Here is a 13,493-nt window from a genome sequence, read left to right on the forward strand (position 1 = left end):
GCAAACTTACTGAGGGTGCACTCAATTCCCTCATCCAAGTCATCAGTAAGGGTATTAACGAAGGAAGGGCCCCAACACTGACCCCTGGGGAACACCACTGGTGAAAGGTCACCAGCTGGATTTCACTCTGTTCACCGCCACAGAGCAGGATAGGTGTCTAAACTCTGAGCATGTAAACAAGACTGAACAGTAAATAGCAAGGCTTTAAGCAAAGCCAATCATTTTTAGGGCTTGAGAACCAATGGACCTAATCCCCCTAGAAACAGCTACTGATATATTTAATCTTGAATTTGCCCCCTGTGCCTGAGGTAGCGTTGTCATTTTTCCATTAATTTTAATTTTCATCCACATATTCTGTCCCAAATCCTGAGAGGAAAAAATATCTGAACAGAAAGTGATGAGGCGTGCATTTTTCCTTTCACTTTATTGATGTTCCTTATTCTTATCGAGTTAGAATTCTTTTGACAGTAATTGCCTTCAGGACTTTCCTATTTATTTAATGGCTATAGCAGTTAATGAAAGCTAGCGATCTTTAATTAAAATGGCTACAAATGCAAATCAGGGTTAAAAATGGTGTCTTAAGGTTTTTACTTGCTGATTTAAGTCCTGTTTGGAATCGGTGACTGAAGTGTGTCCAAGAGAACAGAGTTACTGCCCTGACTCGCCATGGGTTTGGAGAGTGATTGGATCGGGAGATGTGGATGCAGCTCCATTTCTGCTTGCATCATAAAATGAAAAGGTAGGTGGAGTTTCTTGTTTGTATACTTTTTTTTTCAGGAAAGCAGATGTATAATTGATTTCTGTTGAAACAAATAGTTGAACCTACCCTTTGAGGTACCACTTACCTCTCGAGCTAAATGCGGAAGCCTTTTGGGATGCTGTTACAAAGGAAAATGGGGGTACTGCGGCTTGCGAAGGTCAGAGCTGCTCTTGAGCTGTTAACTGGTTTAACGAGCTTCCTAAATTGTTTTGGGGAAGGCTTCAGCCTCTAGCACAGCCTCACTGGCCTTGTTGTTTCCTGTTCTGTTATGTGGAAGCAGAGCAGCCTGCTGCAAGCACCAGCACTGTGGGCTTTCCATTCCCCAGGTGAAAAGCAGACACTTGCAGCCCAGCCATGCAGTGCCCCTGCTCGCTGACAGCGGGCCTTCTGGAGGCAGAAGCTTGTCAGGGTTGTGACAGCACGGAGGCAAGCAATCACGAAGCAGTTTGTATTAGTGAGAAGGGTTTCCATTGCTTAATCAGTGGAGTTGATAAGAGCTGAGCTTCTGCATTCTCCCACAGGTCTCAGTCTGTAACTCGTTCGGGTTAACCTGTGTGTTTAATCTTCTCACCCTGTGTACTGTGCTCACAGTGCTGCCATCCACTCTCATTTCCAATTTCACACTGACATGCTCTTGATGTATTTATAAACGAACTCTCATGTCAATCCACTAAAAAGCAACCGAATACATTCCAGTGAAATAGTTTTCTACTCTGTCTCCTGTTGCTGTGGTAATCTTGATTGCTACTGAGCAAAACAGGTAGGAGAAGCTAGTGTCAGTGCCAGGGCATCCTGCTTTCCTGCATGGGCAGCACTGTGAAGAGTATCCAGTGCATGCTGCTGTCGGTCCTGGCAGTGAATTTCCCCATATAGTATTTTTGATACACAAATCTCAAAGGTTTCTACAGAAGGCAGTAGAAGAGGACGTGTGATTACACAGGTGGGGAAGCAGAGGCCAGGAGTGCAGCGGTTTGTTGAAGATTGAGTTATGTCTGGGACCCAGCTAGGGATCCCCTTCTGCTTCCTTAGCTTAGCTTCTTTTCTGGGTCTTAGGGCAACTTAATCTTCTGTAGGGTTTTGTTTTAGGGTTTTGGCTATGTCAGAACTTCATCTGCACCTCTCAGCATGTAATCTCCAGTGTTACCCTCTTGTCTCTGTCCAGCTGGATGGGCCAAGGCTAAGTCCAGAGCAGAGGACCAGGTTTCTGTGTAGTTAGTTGCCATTAATCAGCTGGCCCTTGGCAGTTGACTATAAGAAGCTGGTTGCAATTCCTAAGTAAAAACGCATGAACTGTGAGCGTATTTTTCCTTTGCAGTAGGTGGAAAACATGGGAATGGTTTGTTAATGGGATCAGCTGACAATTATCCTCTGTGAGATAACTCACAGAGGATAATTAATCTCTTGCTACCGCAGGATGTTGTAGGTAACAACAGGATCTGCAAAGATGCTAGCAGAAGAGGAGGATTTTGTGTGACGCAGAAAGGACCTGAGCGTGAGCCCCACGTAATGTGATGCTGAAAGGAGGATCTTTCCTTCCAAGCTGGAACTAACTGGTTAGAGACAAGGAAATCCATCTTGCTGAGGACCAGCAGCTTTCTTCCGTCTCTGGCTTTCCGTGGCGTTATGTAGGTAAAGGAGAAGAAAAGCAGCCTGACATCTGTGGGCTTTTATTTGCTGTGAAGGTTTTCTGCCTCCAGCTTGGGAAGAGGAGGAATATATTAAAAAAAAAAAATAAATCAGACACTTCGTCTGTCGGGAGTGTTGAAGTAAAGAGTAAGTACCTCAGCTGACTTCTCAGGAGAGAATGAGCGGCTGTGAGTGAGCAGTAGCAGAGTGACATGGCTCTGGTGGCCTGTGTCACCAAGGTGGCAAGCGTCCTTCACGGGTCTGTCGTACCTGCAGGGCTGTCTGCTGTTTTAAGAGGAGAAGACGTGAAAATGGTGGTGCTTGCAGACAGCGCTCGCTCTCTCTGCCATGACATACTTCAACCTCTCATAGTGAGGGTAGAGGGAAAGCAACCTCTGGCTTTTTGTAATGCTTTTCTCTCTATATGTTCTCCAGATCCTTGTTTCCAAAGACAGCTGTCTGAGCGGTGAGGATGAAGCACAAGTGAACGTGGTGCTGGCAGGATAAGGAGGAGGATCAGTGAGTTTGGAAACCTTCCTCTAGACTTTGAGGACTCTGTATACAATTTAAAGGAGGGGGGAGAAGGCGTCTGTACCAACGATTTATCAAGCTTCTTCCTGGCAGACCAGGTGGTTTTATTGAGTGGCTTGACATGCAGTTCCATGCAGTGTGTAGGTATTTGTCTGATGTTTACTCAGAGGAAGAGGTTTTTCTCCCCACTCCAAAAATTGAACTTTGTGTAGCGTGCATTTGCTCAGGGAAAGTGAATGTAAAGATGCTGTCAAAATGTCAAGTTTGTCTGGAACAAGGGTCCTGCCAAAGGCCAGTGGCATTAGAGTTTGAAGGCATTTCATTGAGAAGTGATGAAATCCTCAGCCTTTTGGGGTCCACATTAATTGAACTAAAAGAGCCCTGAAGGGAAATGCTGTTCACACCAGGAAGGCGGAGACACCTGCAGAGAGAGAGGGCCAGAGTAGGTTACTGTAAGATGACATCAGAAAGATATAAAGAATTGTTCTGAGTTGACATTTTTCCCCTTAAATCATTTTGGGGAAGTCCAGTTTTATATGGTAAGACTAGATCGCTTGCTTCTAGGTGAGAAAGGGCCTGGGTCTGAGTTGTGATTTGAAAGGGAAGGAAGCCTATCCATCTGCTTTGTGAATCGTCGTGCAGGCTCACAGGACCACGGGAATGAATAATAATGATTTTTAAAAAGGGAGAATTCCTACGGCTTGCAGATCTGTGGAGCTGCAAGTTAGAACATTCCTTCTCTTGTCTGTCAGAAGAACTCTCTCTGAGAAAATGCCTCCTTACAGAGCCTGTAAGTGTGGATCCTTTGCACCATGCAAGTTTTCTCCTTGTGGGGACAGGGCATTTGGATGGAGCTGTGTTTTCTGCAGAAGCCATGGGATGGAGTTCCTCTTGAGAACTTCATTTTGGTATCAAACTTCCAGATAATGCTTCTCTGTTCTGAAGGCTTCAAAGCTTTTACAACAGTTGAATAATTATTGCATTTATGAGGAAAGCAAGACAGGGTATGTGGTTGCTGCAGCCCACGTTCAGAACTGCTGGCAAAAGCTTGCTACTTGACCCAACTTCCAAATAAACAAATATAATATCTGTTAAGCACCTTTCTTTCACAAAATCCACTCACTTCATAAACACTAACACTGGCTTGTGTAACGACTGGCTGGACGGGTGAGTCAATATTGGTCAATTTGAGGTTTGGCCTTGTAGATACAGATCGCCTACTCGAGACGGGTTGTTTGTGCCAGAGGTCAGTATAAGCAATGTTTGGAGTTTCTTTTTGCAGAGGGAGCTTTCTGTTGTAGGGTCTTGTTTTGGCCTTGGACCCTTCCTCTTCTGCCATGAACTTAACAGGATCCTTTGTCATTCTCCAGGGAAGCTTTCAAACTCACCACTGCGGTTTTGAATTGGCTTTAAATAAAAGGTGTTCTGTTTCTGAAGTGCCCTGCCCAAGGGCTCTGGAGCACTCTGTGTACAATCCAAACAGGCAGCAGACAAAGCCATTAGACGTGAAGTACCCAAGCATGATTACATGGCAGAAAGCTGCCGGAAAGTGTTTGCAATTGAGTCCCAAAGGAAGAGGCTGGGTCTGAAAAACCACCGTCAGCGGGCCATAACTGTTTGAAGAAGTCAAGGTAGGTCTCATTGACTCATCAGGGTAGGTGGTTCATTCCTTCACTTTGGTGTAGAGCAAGAAGTGGGTGCGGGCAGAAATGGGAAGGTGAGAGAGGTGGGATGGAGACGTTTTCAGCAGGCTTCTCTTTTTTTTTTTTCCCCTCTGCTAAGGCGTTGCCTCCCTGCATGAGGGATCTAGGCCACTTGAATTTGCAGCTCGCATGATGGCTTTGGTGTCTGGTATCCTGCAAACAGATCTGTATAGCCTCAGGAGCTCCCATTGCATTTCCTCAGTGATGCTTGCAGAATGAAACCTTGGTAAAAAGGCAGGTTTTAGGGGCAGGTGGAGGGAGGTGTCTGCTCTGTGGATGGTGCCCACCAGCCTCGCCCTCGGAGCAGTGCAGCCCTGCATGAAAGGACATGGTGCAGTGTGTGGTATTTTACAGAGCTCGGGCCCAGCGTGCTGGTGGGCTGTGGCAGAGGAAGGCTGGTGTTTGGATGTGAGATGGGTCCTGGGATTCCTTCTAAAGAACAGGAGTCAGGGAGGGAGAGCACATCCCTGAGAGGTGAAGGGATGAAGGGGAGAGAGTGCTCGAGGAGCAGGGCAAGGAGAAGGGCTGAGGGATGCAGAGATCTGAAGGAGCTCTGGAAAGCTTGGCTACCTTGTGCAGCCAAAGAAACCTTTAGCTGTGACCTGAAAGGCCATCCTCATCTCCTGTCCCATCAGCAAGTGACCCAGTGGCTTCAGGCAGCAGCTGTGCATGTAGTGTAGCACCTGTACTACCTCAACGCTCCTCCTCTGTCTCCTGGCTTCTCTTCAGTTCTGAACAAGTGACTTTGTTTTCCCTCCAAACACCGTACCAGCTAGAACAGCCCCTTCTAGGGTGGGGAGCCTTGCAGGCACGCTCTGAGCGAGGAGAGCGCTCGAATGTGCAGTTCCCTGCTGTGGCTTGGAGGGCTATGTCTATATTTTTAGGGTTTTTTTTTAGTCCTCTTATTGAGATGGGAAGGGAAGATTGTGGCACTTGATGATTTAATCAGCATAATCTCCAGATAAAACATTCCTATGTTATACTACTGGGAGATGCTCATTAATGCTGGCTTGGTACACACAAGGTAAATTAAATCATTAGTTTTAAGACTGGATTAGGTACGCGCATCTTCTGCCTCTTCAAAAGGCAGTTCAGTAGTTCTTAAAAGCTTCTTGGCTTGGCATTTCTTGGGAGTCATCAAACCCTTTCAACACGAGTGTCACGAGATGGAGCAGAGTGCTTTAATGTGCAACCACTAGCTCCATGTTGAAGGGGGCTCTGCTGACCCAGGACCTGCTAAATGCCTCCTGTCTCCTGAGGCATTTGCTTGGTTGTTGCTTTTGGGGCTCTCGCTGCTCTGTTCAGTAGTGGAAGGGCCAGTCCAAGCATCCCGGAGCTTGCAGTGGTTATGTCTGAGTTCCTCAAGTTGTGCAGAGCAGGCGATTCGAGAACAGTTACCGCACGTGCTGATGGCTTCTGCAGTGATCGGATCAGTTTAAGGCCAAGAGCAGAAGGACCGTTTAATGTAGCATCAAGATTGGACCTCATGGCTTTGGGATGCTGAAGACATCGGTATTGGTGCTTGCAGTGAATCTGGTGCTGTGTAATATCTCAGTCTATTCCCCCCCCCCCACTGTGCCAGGCTGGGCAGGTAGCTGTGTTACTGCAAGATGAAAAGATCCCCAGCTGCTATACGTTACTTCTCACTGCAGACATCAAGGATTTGTCACTGACAGAGCAAAAGGGGAAAATATTATTTTTGGTTTGATCAGGCTGTTTTCACTCTTACAGCTCTGCAGGCTACAGCAGAGCTGACTAGACGTGAAGTGCTGTCAAACGCTCTGCCTGCTTTACCTTCTCCTTTGTGCGGATTTTTCATGAGGGGGAGAAGTCCTTTTTAAATTAAAATGTAAAGGAAGTGTTTATCGTTGCTCATACACTGACAAGAGGAGGCATGGGGGCAAAGCTGATATGCAGGATGTATTTAGACTTGGTTTAATGTCTCTTTCAGGCTGCTGATGCCTCGGTTGCATCTTCATGCCAATCACCTGCGGCTCGCCCCACGGCCACGGAGAATCAGGCAAGTCCCTGTTTGGGAGCAGAGTCCTCGGTATCGCACTGGGATGATCTGAGATCTCAGAACTGCAGTCCTTGGCCCGCAGTCTGGAGTAAAGAGCCAAAGCAGCCAGTTTTGAAACCCAGAGCAGGAGAGGGAATTCCTCCCTTTCAGGAGGGCAGGCGTCCTGCAGGAAGCACTCAGATGTCGGATCACACAGATGCCAAACCGTTTCCCTTTCCTCCATCCATGTGGCTTCCTAATAGAGATCAAACACGGCTGGATCACTTATTGAGGTGTTTGTTTGGAGTTGGGTGGACAGGAATCATTTCAGAACCGTAAGAGAAAAAGCTTTTAGCCCTCTCTGTTTTTCCAAAATAGCAACCGCATCACCACGCACCGTGGGGATGTCAGGGTGAATCTGTTTCACTGACAACAAGATTGTTCTGTCTAGACTGGGAAATGCTGTTTAACTGAGTGAGTCTGCAGAATAATTTAAAGGCAAAACACTTTACAGACGTTAAGTTTAAAATAAACCCTAGCTTGACACAGACGATGCTTGATGGATGGTTTGGGTGGGAGTGGGATGGCAGCTGGCTTCGAGACACAGCTTGAGGGCGGCGACTGACAGATGTCATTCAGCTGTCTGTGTGCAACAGCCAGAGACAGGCAGTGTGACCTGCTGGCTGCTGAACCGTCACCTTCCCTGCCATACCATGGCAGCATCTGACACTCCCTGCTCCAGCTCAGCTTCGGTGAGGCCAAGCAGGGTGTTTTGGTTGCTCTGTGCCTCTGAATCGGGCAGCGTGGACGCATGCGCTGCCTTCTGAGCTGTGCTAGGTCTGCGCTGGGGTCTTGGTTGTGGCCCTTACCTGTCCCAGACACCTGCTCTGCCAGGCAGATAAAAGGTGTTCTCCATTTCTGGAGCAAAACTGCTTGGAAATCTACAGAGGCGAAGAGAAGCGTAGGACTATGACCTGTCTCATACCGAAACACCAAAACGGAGGCAGTCGTGGGCCTACAGGTCCACGGTTCTTTTCCCTGATCCTCACTGCTTAGACGTGGTTCTTCCCAGCCACCAGAGCAGCTCTGCCGAGGCATCCAGGTGGACCCGTGAAGTTCAATGCAAGCCTCGTGCACAACACTTGGATCTGTCTTGAATTTTGTTTTTTTCCTGGGTGGTCGGCCCAGCTCTGTCTGCCCTCCAGTGCCTGGTGCCCACCGTGCTGCCTGGCCACTGCCGAGGGCTGCAGAAGCAGAAGGGGTGGTTGGAGGGAATACGAGCCTTGCATTTGCCATCTGTGCACAGGGGCTGGCAGCCAGGGCTGAAGCAGAGATATGTGGTGGTGAGATTGCTGCCCAGCTGGCGTAAGGAATTCACTTTCTTCTGGCAGGAAGAAAAAAAAAAGATATTAAAAGTGTGGCTCAAAGGCTGGAATATCTTTTTTTTAGAAAAAAAAAAATAAAATATTTATTTTTACCCCCACTTTGAGGGGGACTTTTTCTCAGCAGTGCATCGATGTTGCTTAGAGAAACAGCAGCTGCTCAGAGCGGGAGGGATGGCAGCCACCCAGAGTGAGCAGGCAGTGGGTTGAAATAAGGGTGGAAGAAGATGCACGTCTCTGAGATAGGCTGATCTCAGAGCTCGGGGCCTGGCTCCACTTCAGTGGCAGGAAATAAAAACTTATTTTCTCGTCTCTGTCTTTACAGATCAGGACCGTGCTCTCTGTCTGCAGTACAAGGACTTTGTGTTGACCACCCTGCTTGGATTAAGGAGGATGCAGGGCAGGAGAAGCAGAGGGCTTAGCTGAGATGTCTGTCATCTCCCTTCAGAAAGGTACTGCTGGCTCCTGACTTGTCAGTTCTGGGATCCTGATGAGTCCAAGTGTCACCAAGAGTCCCTGATGGCTTTTGAAAGTGGATATCACAGAAGTTTCTCTCAGGGCCAAGCTGTTCCATGTGCTTCTGCTGATGAGCTTAAGGGCTGGTTGTCTAGGGAGAGCCTTGCTGTCAGGTAACACAGCAGGAGGTCTCGGGGCAGAGATGTACCATGTCCTAAACTCAGGAAAATTGAGGGCCTCCTATTTTTTTCCCAGCCAGTTGCCTGTGTGTGCGCCTTCATGGAGCGATTTAGCCATGGGGTGGGCAGCAGGAAGCAGCATCCCAAAAAGTTATGCTGGCAGGGGAGCAGAAAAGGAGAGATGGCAGCGAGGAAGATGCAAGCTCTGTGCGTTTGCCAACTGAAGAGCTGGAAGGAACCAAGTTCAGGGTGCTGAAAGCGTTCCCTTCTGTTTCTTTCTCTGATGTCTGTTTTCTGCTCTCACTCTGTGTTAGCTGCTCTGTGCCAGCTTCAGAGGTCATGGGAGAAAGGAGAAGATGCGAGTTCAGCATAACGGGAAGTGGACTTGGAGCATTCTTAACTTAAAAACTGCAAACGCTGTGAATGCCGCTTATTTGCTGATCAAGGATGTGCACAAATAAAGCATGCTGTGGGAGACAGTCACTTGCTCAGGTTCAAGAAGCGGGTGAGCAGGGAAATGGGGTTTGACCTAGGCTCCAGCCTTGCCTCTTAACTCTTGGCTCGTGCCTCATCTTTGGCAGCAGGGGGGAGGCAGCAGAAGGGTGCCCTGATGTCCTCCTCCTGCAGCTTTGCCTTCTGTGCTCCCCTGTCTGCTTCCCTGCTGCTGCTGCTGCCTTGTGAAAGACCATATGATTAATTATACTGCTCACAGCCTCTGAAAATTTATTTAGGGTTTTATGTTTGCTGCTTCTGCTGCTTACACAATGGCAAATCTGCCGTGGCTGCGTCCCAAGCAGGTGGCAGCTAATAGGTCAATAAACTGAATTGCACTATTAGAGCTGTCAAGCTAGGCTGCTGCAATTCAGGCAGGTAGAGGGGAAAGCTGTCATGAAGCCAAGACGGATCTGTTTTAGAAGAAACGTCTGGCTATGCTGGTTTGCAAGAAATTGGTCACTTCCCTGATAGCACCCACTGCTTTAATAGATCAGTTTTTTCCGCTATGGGAAGTCTGAAGCTTTCCTCTCCCTGCCTCCACTGCTGTCCTAAAAATTAGTCTAATAGAACCTGTTCATCTCTGTGAGCTTCGGGAAGTATTTTCCTTAATGACTTTCATTGGCCTTTTGGGGGGGGTTGTACAGAAAAGGGGCGCTGCAGAGACAGTCAGCTGAGGGAAATGAAGAGCAACAACAACAAAAAAACTTAAAGCGTTGCTAAAGGCAAGCAAAAGCCAGCCCAACTTGAAATAGCTAGCAATCACCCAAGCAGATTCAGAAATCACCTCTGCCTTTGAGCATCTTGCTTCTGAGTGCAGCTGTCAAATGATTGGAGTTAGCATGGCTTGAGCAGGTAAAGCACCCTTGTACCCGCTGTCCAGAAGAAGAAAATAAGGCAGGGCTGTGGCAGAGGGAGGTGGGAGCCCCACATCTCGCACCGGGTATTGCCTGGAGGGAAGCAGGCTTGTTTCTAACTCCTGCTGATGCCTGTGCAGTGGAAATGAGGTGCTGGGGGCCTGGTGGAAACTGGTGGAAAGGCAGGCAGCTTTCCACTTGGAAGGGGAGTGGGAGCCGCGTTTCTGCATGGCTGTGCCAGCAAAAAGATGGATTTGTTTTGCTCCGTGCAGTGTTGTGTGCGCTACCCCCACGTGTAAGGTGGGGCAGGATTCAGCGACTTTCTCTAAACATACTCTGGGATGCTGCAGGGCTGTGTCAGCAGGGCGCTTCACCTACGCAGACACCACCATCCCCTTCTGGTGCTGGAGCTGCTGGGTCTGCCGGGTGATGTACCGCTGATGTGCCAGGGTGTCTGTGCTGCCCTCACAGGCTCCACGTACCGTATCTTCTAGCAGACCACATCCTCACTGTAAAAGCATTTCAGATAGCCTGCCTCCTGTTTCCTGCCCCTTAATGCCCTCCTGTTTGGTTTTAGTGCTTCTGCAGAGATGGTTTGGATGAATTGAAGCACGTTGGATTTATTCCATAACGCCTTGTAGGTAGCTTATGCTGGCTGTCACCTTTCCGTGCACGGTGAGCAGTTCAGCTCAAGGAATCATCACCAGTGCAGTTCTCTTTGCTGCCAGTCCTGCCTGATGCAGCTGTTCCCTTCCTCCAGGATGGCCAAGCGCAGTGAGTAAGCCAGATCCCTCCACACATGTACAGAGTGCTGCTGTTCTGGAGAGAGCAGAGCTGGTGCTCAGGAGCCGCTTGCTAGGTTCACAACAGCACACGCTCAAAATGCACGTGGCTGGTTTAAAAGCAAGCAAACAACCCACATGGAATTAAGAGATGTCATGCAATCACTGCTGGAGTACTTGTGCTTTTTCACTGCTTTGGGGAACGGGGTCCGAGTTCTTCTCCCCATTTTGGAGGGCTAGATATTTATTTTAATTTTTGGCTGAGTCTTGTTGGTGTTTCCCTGGCCTGAGGCTGGGCATTTAAGCTGGACATCAAGTATTGCAAAACTCAGCACTGAAACAGCAGGCTAGAGCTTGACAGAGCACAAAATTGCTTTCCCAAGCTGTGTCCCCTCTAGGCAAGATCTTCTGGTATTTGAGCTGCTTGTGCTAGAGGTAGGTGCGTGTCCCAGGCCACAAGGGGACACCTCTGCGGGCGGCCGTGTGGTTTGCAAGCTGCTGGAGGTGCAGATCACAGCCAGCTTCTCGGGGAGCTCTGACAGTCTCCCACAGCTCTCTGAGGAGGAATGATCTCCTCGAGCCCTGTCTCCACGGTTTGCACAAGCTGATTTCTATCTAGCATGTCTGGTGGCATTGCTGAGCTGTTCGCAGTCACCCAGGCCCTGTAGCTGCAGCCTTGTCTGTGCCTTATGCAAAAGAACTTTTTGCTTACAGCGTCTGATGGAAGCAAGTCAGATACTAATGGCTATAACTGCTGTGTTAGCTCTTGCTGAAAGACAGAAACAGTCGGATCTGGCTGTTCCCAATGGTGAACCCCCCCTCCTTTGCCACCATCTCCAGGCAAAGGGGGTTTGCAGAGCCTGGCAGGGGCACAGGAGCCCTCCGGGGAGCAGAGGGGGCCCTGAGCTCTCAGCTCCTGCAGCAGCAGGGCGTTCGTGCTGCCTGCCCCCCTTGGGGCAGAGCACTCAGGTGGCTGAGGAGCACGGCGCAGGGACCCTCACTGCTGCAGGCTGGAGGAGAGAAGGGCCCTGAACCGGTAATGCTGAGAGCAGAAAGCTGCATAATGGCTCCCTTTTGAGGCCACGGGACCTGGGTAAAGAAAGTGACTTTTAAAGGAATAAAGGAGACTTCCTTTTGGGTCAAGTGCTCTGGAAATGAATGGCTTTGAGATGAAAGCCTTTCTACTCAGCTAATGCAGATTCACTTTGCCTAAAGGGAAGTCTGCCTTGTGCTGGGGTATTTTTCCCTCTGGAGGCATTGTGATTGCTTTTGAGGATGGGGTTTCAGTATACAAAGGAGAAGAAAGCTGAGAGAAATACATTGCTTTTAAAAGTATCAGGGGTTCCAGCAGTCCGTTGCAATTTGTCAGCACGCCTGTCTTGTTTGTAAAAGCCCCCGTCAGGTGCAGGGATTGTTCCTCTTTTCCTCCATGACTTGCTCCTTCCCTCTGGCACCTTGATCAATCAAGCCTGGACTTCTTACTTCTTTTTGCCTTTCTAGGACAACCTTTTTGCATCAAGGGCTGCTGGGCATCTGGTGAGCTGGTGCTTCACTCGGATGCTCCCTGACCTCAGCACAGCTGGCCTGGAGGTCACTTGTTGTGCCTGAGCTGTACCCAGGGCATGAGCTGTCCAAAAGAGGTATGAAATGGACTCTTCTCTGAGCAGTTTGATCTGAGGAGTCTATTTTGAAACCATGTCATACCCCACGGACTCAAGGTACGCAAAGCCTGCTTTAGCTATTGGAAGCATCAGGTTGTCTCACGTCTCTGCTCTGTGCTAGTGTCTCCTCCCTTGCCCTGGAGGGATGAGGTGTCTCTGCTGCTCCTTAGTGTGAAATGTTGTAAACCCCAGGCATTGATTTCTCAATCAAAAGTGGCTGTTTGCTCCTTGGTCTGTGGCTTTGATGCCTGCTAATACATCGTTCACTCCCTAACGGTTTGCTTTAAGATTCTGAAATTGGCTGTTGTGCTTCGGAGGTTTTGGAAGTGAACAGATTGAGTTAAACCAATACTGTTTGTGCTGGCTTACAAGCGAGATTTGAACCAGACAGAAGCCCAGGTCATGGTGGCTCTCGGGTCTCAGGGGGACCTTTGTGTCTGGCCATGGTGTGAGGCTGCATTGCCCTGCTGGGCTTTGGAAAGCTGGGGGTCTTCCCGTGTCAAGAGTGAATCTGGTTCAGCAGGTCTGTGGTCCCTGGGCACCTGGCTTCATGGACCTAAGGCTGATGTTGCAGCACACCCTATCAACAGATACCGGAAAAAAAATGAAGAAGAAAAAGAAAACCACACCACCAGCACGTTCCCACCCCTACTTCTCATACTTTCACAGCAATCACAGTGTTTACTGTTTTCAGAGCACTGTACTTGAGCTGTTCCTGAAGTGCTGTGTAGATGCAAGCCTTGTTGCTGGAACGGAGCTGCTTCTGTGGAGGAAAACAACAGCTTAATTTGGAAGGAATTACTGCTTCCCATGACTGCTGCTCTGCAGAGATCACTGGTCCTGACCTCAGCTGGGAGACTTTGCTGCAGTTCCTACCTCAGCCCCTGCCTCCGACATCGTCTGGGGTCAAACTGCTGCCACCATTCAACCTCCAGGTTTCCCCTGGCCTAAAGGAGGGTGAAGGACGAGGAAAAAACCCTTTCCAGAGACCAGAACTGGTCACCTGGATGGGAGCAGGAGCTCTGTGGCACTGGGAGGTACTGAGGGATGGCAGTGTTAGGAGCA

General features: G+C 49.0%; 1 long non-coding RNA gene across 1 annotated transcript; it reads left to right on the top strand.

Moving 5' to 3' along the window:
- The first annotated feature begins 8,323 nt into the window (after positions 1–8,323).
- On the top strand, positions 8,324–13,368 carry LOC118174910. Its single transcript, XR_004754803.1, has 3 exons — positions 8,324–8,453; positions 12,268–12,485; positions 13,125–13,368. It is a non-coding gene; the product is annotated as an uncharacterized LOC118174910 (long non-coding RNA).
- Positions 13,369–13,493: the final 125 nt, after the last annotated feature.

This window comes from Oxyura jamaicensis, chromosome 15 (genome assembly GCF_011077185.1).
Source record: "Oxyura jamaicensis isolate SHBP4307 breed ruddy duck chromosome 15, BPBGC_Ojam_1.0, whole genome shotgun sequence".
NCBI lineage: Eukaryota > Metazoa > Chordata > Aves > Anseriformes > Anatidae > Oxyura > Oxyura jamaicensis.